The sequence below is a fragment of the Falco peregrinus genome, chromosome 12 (genome assembly GCF_023634155.1).
Source record: "Falco peregrinus isolate bFalPer1 chromosome 12, bFalPer1.pri, whole genome shotgun sequence".
In the NCBI taxonomy this organism is placed as follows: Eukaryota; Metazoa; Chordata; class Aves; order Falconiformes; family Falconidae; genus Falco; species Falco peregrinus.
The window spans coordinates 13,761,057-13,770,076 of record NC_073732.1 but is presented as its reverse complement, the minus strand read 5'-3'; positions in this window follow the sequence as shown (position 1 = coordinate 13,770,076).

Genomic DNA, 9,020 nt, shown 5'->3' with positions numbered 1-9,020 from the left:
GAGAGGGTTGCAGTGCTGGCCCTTTGTGTAAGAGCCAGGCTTCAGCAGATGACACAGGAATGTCCTGGGGTCCCAAGGCTGGAGGACTGAACTCTGGGCTAGCTGCCACAAGAAAAGGAAATTCCAGCCTGCTGGGGAATTGCTGGCACGAGCACCAGGGGTGTGGGAGGGAAGGCCATGATATTTTTCCCTAGCACATATTTCCTTTTTTCTATTAGACCACAGTACAGCTCCAAGCACTTTGAGTACTATTAACTTCTTCACAGTGCCAAAAAAAATACAAGGAATAGTTCATCAGGAGTGTGAAAGGGGAAAATCCTGCATATAATAATAATAATAATGCAGGACCAAGATATATAAACAATATTGTCAATAATGAGGTCATACAAATATTTCTAGTTCTTTCTTATTTATTCTATGTAATCATTCCTGCTTTGCCATTTTTGCTGCATATGGAAGATTAGATATTTTGTATTCTTTAACCTTCCTGCTTGAATTAACCATTTGGAAGCATAATGACTTGGAGAAATTAGCTGAAAATCCTGTAACCCATCAGAGTTACAAATCTAGAGGCACATGGTGTTGAGAGCCATCATTTCTGCTGGATAAAGCTGCAGAGCATGTTGCTAGATTTTCATGTGGCCATACTGACTTCCCGAGTTGCTGATGTACAGCGGTACGAACAGCAGCATTCCTACTGCTTTTTGTATTAAATCAAAAGGTCTATTGTCTATCAATTTATTTCTCACTATTTTTTTTCCAAATTCTTACATCCCAGAAGTTAATTAAATCAATTTTGTATACTCCAAAGTTGCTTATATTACCTTATTATCAGGAAGCAAACAAAATTCAGTCTTTAAGTGTAGAATGTTGAGATCTGGGATCATGATTATCAGGTGGTTTGAACTTATTTATGCTTAGAGAAGCACATAGAAGCAGTTTATAATAAGGCAATTTTTGTTTCTGTTTATGGCACTTGAAAATGAAGACATGGTAAATGTCAAAGTAATTTTTCAGATTTAAAGATGAAAGAGAGAAATACACATCCTTCCTCTCTTTTCTTTTCTTTTTTTTTTTTTTTTTTTTTTTTTTACAGCTAGCTCTAAAGACTATATTTGTTCTACTTATAAAACAACTCCTTTACAGTGAGGTGGTACCAAAGAAGCTTCCAATGCACAGTGCCATCCATGCCCTTTCTTGTTCTTGACACAGACCAACAAGTCCCTTTTGTACCATTGGTAAGGTAAGGTACGGACCCACTTTGCCTGTGCCCACTTGGCCAAAGGTGGTTGGACCTTTCTGGGGCTTTAGTCCCACCTGAGACTCGCTGTCACCTCCTGCTGACCCCTAGTGCGAGGGAATGGCAGCCGATGGCAGGGCACGGTCAAGGAGGCTTCTTCCTTGCAGTAGTGCTGCTGCACTCTGTAGGAGGAACAGCAACAACACAAATTGTTTTTTTTCCCTCTGTAATCCCTCCTGTACTGGTACATGACAAACAGGAGTTTTGTCTGTCAGGCTTTTTCTTCACCTCAAACATGAAGGCAGGTTTTCCATTCGTTTCTCAAAGTTCTTAGGTCAGAGTTTTCTATTTGTGCCCTGAAAAGAATGTGTGGTGCCCACCGCTGTCCTTCCAGGTGGACTTTATAGAAGTGAATACAAAAGGAAATGTTAGTGATGTTCACTGAAGTATTAAAGATGTTTTGGTACACTATCCAGGATATTTTTATCAGACCTGTGTAACATTGCTGTAAAAAACCCCACAGAATATCCCACCACCCTCAGAAATACCTTACAATATTTTTTCCCCAAGATGCTTTAAGATATTTTCGTTTAGATGTTTTGTATCAGGTATTCCTGCTATTGGAAGAAGTAGTAAATAAATTACTGAAAACTGTAGCACTTTTTATTATACATTTTCTTGATTCTTGACAAAAATAAATTGATGAAAAATGCACTCAGTAAAGCGTGCCAGATTTACGTATTCAGACTTTAACAAAATGTTTTAAAACAGCAAAAATTATACCTGGATAATAATGATATAGGCTAGTAAACATGGAAAATAGCTAGGGAGTTCAGTTAATGGACTGCTGTTTTGTGGGTTTTTTGTTGGGTTTTTTTTTTTTTTTTTTTGGTATAATCAATCAAGACTGCCCATGTAATAAGGTTTTATATTAGTCTTTTATGATGATAGTGATATTCTCCGTTGCTGCCATAACCCTAACCGCTATTCACAGCGGTAATAATAGGCTTCAGGAATACCCATGCACCATACTGTATGTGTATTTATGTACCCACACATATTCCTGTTCAGAGACTGATAAAAGATTTTAAAAGCTGTCTACTAAAGCATAAATCCTGTCAGAAAAGAGGTTTTGTGAGAGATGCAAAGACTGTATTAAAAATGAAAAAGTCCACTGGTTTTAAAAACAGATGTGATAGGCCCCTATGAAATCATTTCCTACTGCTATTGCGCTGATTAGCTGCACAGATTGTGTTACTGGTCTCTTGAACAGATGGTCTATACTTCTTTTGTAAACTCCAGAGTTACTGAATGACAGAGGTATTTATTCTGAGGTCCTTTAAAAAATAATCCTGTTTTAGATTTATTTCTTGATGAAGATTCACTTATTTTTACTGCAGAGTAGTACTTCTCCAAAGCTTAAAACCCTACCACTTCATTTCTGGAATGATTCACAGGCTTTGTCTCCAACTTTTGCGGCATTATATTGCTCTGGCTTCCAGTTTCAAGAGCTTTATTTTATTTTCTGTCCAGTGACTGATACAGTCCACCCCTCCCTGCGTGATTGGAAAGGCGGCAACATTAAGCAAACTTTGCTTACAACAGCATTTCCCGGAAAGGGCTCGGGTACTTTCAATCTCTCGCTTTTGTTTTCTTGGGTAAGAAAAGAAATATTCTTTCAGTGACTGTCTTGAGAACTTCTAGGTAAACATGAATAGTTGCATGAACCAAATTTATGACTACAACCAGTCTTAGTATGACACAATCCAGCAGTCAAGGACAGAATACACAGCTCATTCCCATCTTTATGTAGCACATAGTTTTGTCTGGCAAGATGGATCATGCATATATATTTAAGTATGTTTAAATATTTCCTGGCAGTATAAGACAGGACTGTAACAACTATCAATGCTGCAAATTGCACTGAACATTTTATGAACTCAGAATTTATGTTGCTGGTTAGTTTTGTTTTGCTTTTCTGCCATGTGTTTTCTTAGAAAGGCCTCGAGCTGACAATATATCAAGTGAGTTCTAGGTTAACAACTTTACTGCCTTATTTTATATTTCCAAAAATTATGTTGGAGAATTTAGTACCTGTGAAACTCTAATAGCTTTGGGGCTACATTCAATACAAGGATCTATAGCAGCACAGCTAGCACACACCATGGCAGATGGATAAAGAAGCTGCAATTCCATTTGCTCAGGAGTTGCATAAGTCAAACCTGAGTGCAAAAGCTGTGAGTTTCTGGTAAACATAGAGACATACCAGGCACAGTCCCATATGGGCTGCAGAGCTCATCCAAGCATTCTTTCAGCTGCTCCCACATGGGGAAGGAAGCCTGATCCCTTCCTCCCAGACAAAATTCAGAGAAGCAGCTTTCTGGACATGGGGGCCTCAGCTGTCGCAAAAGACTGTAACTAATATCTGTCTTCAAATGACTGTATAAATCAACTATACCCTGACTCCAGACCACAGAGCTTCCTCATCTATCACGTGCATGTTGGCTGGCAGCATCACTGCTTTACTGGCCATGTTTGTCTCAATCATGCAATAAAAATGAGTGGCAGATATGTAATAGGATAATTCTATCATATTTGCATGTCTGAGATCATCTAGCCTTCATAGATCCGATACAATGATATGTTAATTCATGCTCTATTTTTCTTGTATTTGATGTTTCTTGCTCATTGTCCATGTGAAGGTCAAGCACTTAGGATACTGAAAACAAAGGCTTCATCATGCAGATTGGTCCTGAGTGTCTATTCACACATGCTTGAAGGAGCTGTATTTTTAGACTTCTTGCTGAGCACGTAATGGGACGTAAATTCTCTGACTCACCATGTAGGAAAATGGCTTACACAAAGAGTATTCTCTTTCTCTGTTGTATAATTCAACAAAACCAGGTCTCTGCTTGCTCTTTTAACTGATTTAGTACCCTATCACCCAGGTGAAGAGACCAGGGAAGGTACCTTTCTTGCACAGTTTTTATTACCTTCTGAACTAGCCTCTTAGCATCCTCTCTGGGCTTAATATTTGACTGAGATAAGCCATTTGAGGAGACAAATCTGAAGACAAATTCCTATAAGTGAAAACTGACCCCAGAGCTCAGGGAGTCCTTAAGGAAAATCTTCATATTCCACAGAATTACCTTCTTCCTTGCTCTGCTGTCCTGTGAGCACTTTTCTCAGAGAGGGTGCTTAGGTAGGAATTGCAGGAGTTGTATGTTGTCTTGCATATTTTTTCACAGAAAGAGATGACATAGCTCTATCGCATTCCTTTTTCCACTTTGTTACCAACTTACAAGCTTTTCCTACAAACCAGTAAATCTTTATTAGGTAAATTGAGATGCCTGACTGCAGCAGAGGATCTGTCTGTGCTTGTAATCTGTGAGAAGTTATATTCTAGCGTCCAAATAGTTCATCTCTTTTTTGTAAGAAGAGAAGCTCAAGGAATAGACTTGCCTCTTCATTATATTTACAGTGTCTTCAGCGTGCTCTTTGACATCACTGCTGCTCTCTGTTCTCCACAGGGAAGGAATTTCAGTTATAGAGGTGACCTTATGTATTGTTAATTAGCACTTCCACACAGAAGTTAGCACCTCTGCCATAGGCATGCAGAAAGCCTGCTACTTGGGGTGCAATGCAGGCAAGCAAGCTTACAACTCTGCCCAAATGAAGCTAAAGCTTCTGCCAGGCCAAGCAGAAGCACATGCATACATCAGTCCCCAGGATCAAGGAATGTTCCTGAGATCACTAGCGGTAAAGTAAATTATATCCCATGTGGAACTTTAACACAGGTCACATTTATTGGTCCTCTAAAAGTACTAAGGGCTTCCCAGCTGCAGAAAGCACAGGAACTGAAAACTCTCCTGGGATGTCTAAATATGGGGAAGTTCAATTTTTTTACATCTCCAGGACGCAGAAAATTTCATTTTCTCTAAAATATGTTTTTATTTGCTCTGTCAGTCCATGTGGTTATCTGTTACATTAGAAAATTTAGAAATCTATGGGATTGCTTTACAATATTGCTTGAGTGTATATGCTGTTCTGGCATGTAAATCAGACTTGAGAGGGACCAGCTAGCTTAAAAATTATCTCAAGGCTGCAGCAAGTACATAGCTAGTTATATTTCAGTATAGCTATTCCTTGAACCTTCAGCTTGATCGCATAGCATGGATTTATAACCTCCTTGATGCTCAACCAGCTCTCAATATCATCTGGAGGAGGGCCATGGATCTGCCTGCTATGAGGTTGATTAAATTAGCTTTCTGATAAATAGTAGGCAGTTAGACTGCCAATAGTCTAAAGTAATACTCAGGGAACAAAATAAACTATCTGTAGAAAAAAACTTTATCCTTTATTTCATAATAATAAATGACAAAATACTTGAATATCAACGCTTCTGGCAGCAAGGCCTTGTACATAAAGGTAAAAAGTTCTCTGGCATGTAAAGGGTGCTAGCTAAGAAAAATGTAAAAACCCCTTGCTGCTTCAAGTACTTTTTCCCCATGCCAGTGTCACTGTTGCATGGCAAGAGGACTGGGTGAGCTGCCGGCATTAGGCACCTGGCATTGGGATTCTTCACTCTGTTAGGGAGGCATTGGAGCTTTCTTCTCCATTGGAGAAAGCACAGTGGAGTTTTCTTCTGGACAATTACTTTTCCTCTAACCTTCTCTCACTCAGGGCTCCTGAGAGGCATTGCTTGTAGAGCTTGTCTTTGCTGCTTCTGGGAGCTTGGCAACGTAGGTCAGATCCAGAGACTCAAGTACCTGGACCTAAGAACCAAGAAGGAAATGTTGCTGGTGCTGCTTCACTCCATTGGGTCCATTAGACCTGGGTGGCCTCTATGTCCCCTGGGTGGTTGCAAGGGGCATCTTATGGAGATGCTTCCCTCAAGGCAAAGACAGGAGCCTGGTGCTACAAGGCACCCTTCCTGCTGTGAGGGAGAGACATGCTCCCAGAATGGAGGCTGTGCTGTGTCTAGTCTTGTACAGTGCCTCCCAGAACTTGGCATGCTCCAGTCTTGGGGGCTGAATGCTGGCTCAATTGCTCAATCAATCCTTGTGCAATTTTAAACCCTGGCTGCAAGAAGTCCTTTTACTTAACATATATTTAGACCAGGGAATAGTGCCACTTTTCGTATGGAAACAATCTCACTGAAGGAAAACGGCACCTATAAAATTAGCCTTCCTAACCTGTAAAACATATCACAAATGTGGAAAAATGTTTCCAGCAAGCTCCTTTTCAGTGCCTTCAGAGGAGAAACAAGTTTGTGGTTAACATATGTAGGATCCTAAACCCCGTGAGTTTGGCATTTGCAAGCTTTATGCCAATGAGAGAACCACAAATGTACATGTTTCAACTCCTATTACAGAAATGTAATCTCCTTCACCCTCCAAGAGCCAGAAATGTTTCCATGTATGAAAAACAGACCATCAAGTGGTGTGGTGGAACTTACGACCACAAATGAAGATCTTTGATTAAATCACATGGATAGGTTTGTTCAGACTGTACAGTATATAATTTGCCTTCTCCACAAATGGAAACAAATGAAATCAGTGTCAGACGCCCTTGTGGGCTGGTGTGTATCATGATGTTTATTTAAACAGATCAATGAACCTTGGGATCTATTGCACAGCTTCATTCATACTGGAAATAGAAAATGGAAGATAAATAATTCAGCAGTTAAATAATAAACCCCCAAATTTTTGCCTTTTTTTCCCTGCTTGAGGGATGTAGTTAGGAGTAAATATTTCCGCTGGGACTTAGTGACTGTAACTGAAGTGTAAACAGTTTGCACTGGTAGCACCAGGTCCCATCCAGAACTAAGCTGTTAAACAGTTCAATCTGAAGCCACTGTCCTATTGGGAGAACTAATTTAAAAAAGATATTTCTCATGCATACATATTTTAAAGTAATTATTTAAATTACTGTTACTGTCCTGTTTTCCACAGAGCCTGTCAGAAGTAAACCAGCATAATTTTACTTCAGGAAAACTCATGGAATTTTTTGCCTTCAACTTAAAGCCAAGCAGGCTGAGAAGCTTCCTGGGGGTTCAGGATCTCATGGTGAGAGGAAATCTGCAAAATCTCTCTCAGTTCCCTGCATTCAGTCCTGTGTGGTTTAATCCTACAGGTTCATTTTTGCAACTCGTTATTAATACACCTTCAGCTGTCAGGGTGTAGCTGATCCTCAGATGCATGCCACTCAAGACAGGTAAGAGTCTTGAATTTTGCTGATCTTAGAAGAAATATTGTAGAGGGCATGTGTAAAAGTTATTTGTTAGAGACTAAACTTTAGGCAGAATAGATTCTAATGACCTTTACTGACACAGAAAAAGGTCTCGGGGGCGACCTTACTGCTTCCTACATCTACCTGAAAGGAGGTTCTGGGCAGGCGGGGGTCGGTCTCTTCTCCCCAGTAGCAAGTGACAGGACAAGGTGAAACAGCCTCAAGTTGTGCCAGGGGAGGTTTAGATTGGATATTAGGAATAATTTCTTCACTGGAAGGGTGCTGGAGCACTGGAACAGGCTGCCCAGGGAGGTGGTGGAATCACCATCCCTGGAGGTATTTAAATAATGTGTAGATGTGGTGCTTAGGGACATGGTTTAGTGATGGACTTGGCAGCCGTGGGTTAATGGTTGGACTTGATGATCTGAAAGGTCTTTTCCAAGCTAAATGTTTCAGTGATCGTATTATTCTAAGCAGTCTCTCATCAAACAGACATCTAAACCAGTGAAAGCAAGTCAGTCTCAGCTTCTGCCCAGTGATGAACTGAATGAGTTGGGATGAAAACTATCTTAGGCTAAGCAGAGACATAAAGCACTAGAGATGTGATAGTCTTGTATTTATTTTTTTAAAAAAAATGATTCCTCAATCAAAAGGCTTTGGAATAAAATTGCATTTTAAATAAAATCTATAAATGCTGAATCCATATAGGCAGGTGAATTGAAGTACTGTCAGTTATGACTTGTCTGTGTATTTAAGACATGAACTCTATATAGGAGGAACAGAAAACACATCCGGACCCCATCACAAGTTAAGCAATGTAAACAGAACCAGTCTTTCTCTGCCTGTTCTGAGCAGATGCTGCACTGCCACACTGGAGTGCTGTCTCTCCTGGCAGGGAGAACCAGGGAAAATGCTGCTGAAGGCTCTCAGCTGGTACAGCCTTTGAAGGCAGGGCTCTCTGCTTAGCTGTGCAGTCTGACTTCTGGACTGTGTTTGGGGAGCTGTGTGTGCTCAGCTTTCTTCTTCGTTAATGTGAGCTTTCTATATAGAGATGCTGAATGGCAAATCTTGAAACAGGAATAACTGCTTACCTTCTAAATGGCAATCTGCCGCAAGCCATGTGTGCTGAAAATGTGGTGAGAGCAGTTCCTAGGGGACACGTAATGGAACCACAGTAAATCAGAAGCATGGGAGACTGAAAGGAAAAAGAAACACCCTCTGTGTACACTAAAGCAGTTACTTTAGTGTGATAAACTAGAACTGTAGCAGAGCTGTGAACTTTGTCAAATTAGGTGCCCCACAAAGACTGAGATTTTGCAACTGCTTCTCAGTATGCCATGCTTCAATCAAGCAAATAAAGGCTTAGATGGAGGTGGCAGCAAAGCCTGAGGCGTGACAGCAACGAGGCAGTACTGCAGCCCACTGGGCCAGCAGGAAATAGAAACTTCCCGAAGGGCCGGGATAGCTGGGAGTGCTGTTATGAACAAATGCTTCACTGTAACTCTGAGCTTCAGCATCTCTAACGGATGTCTCGGCAAACTGGCTGCTA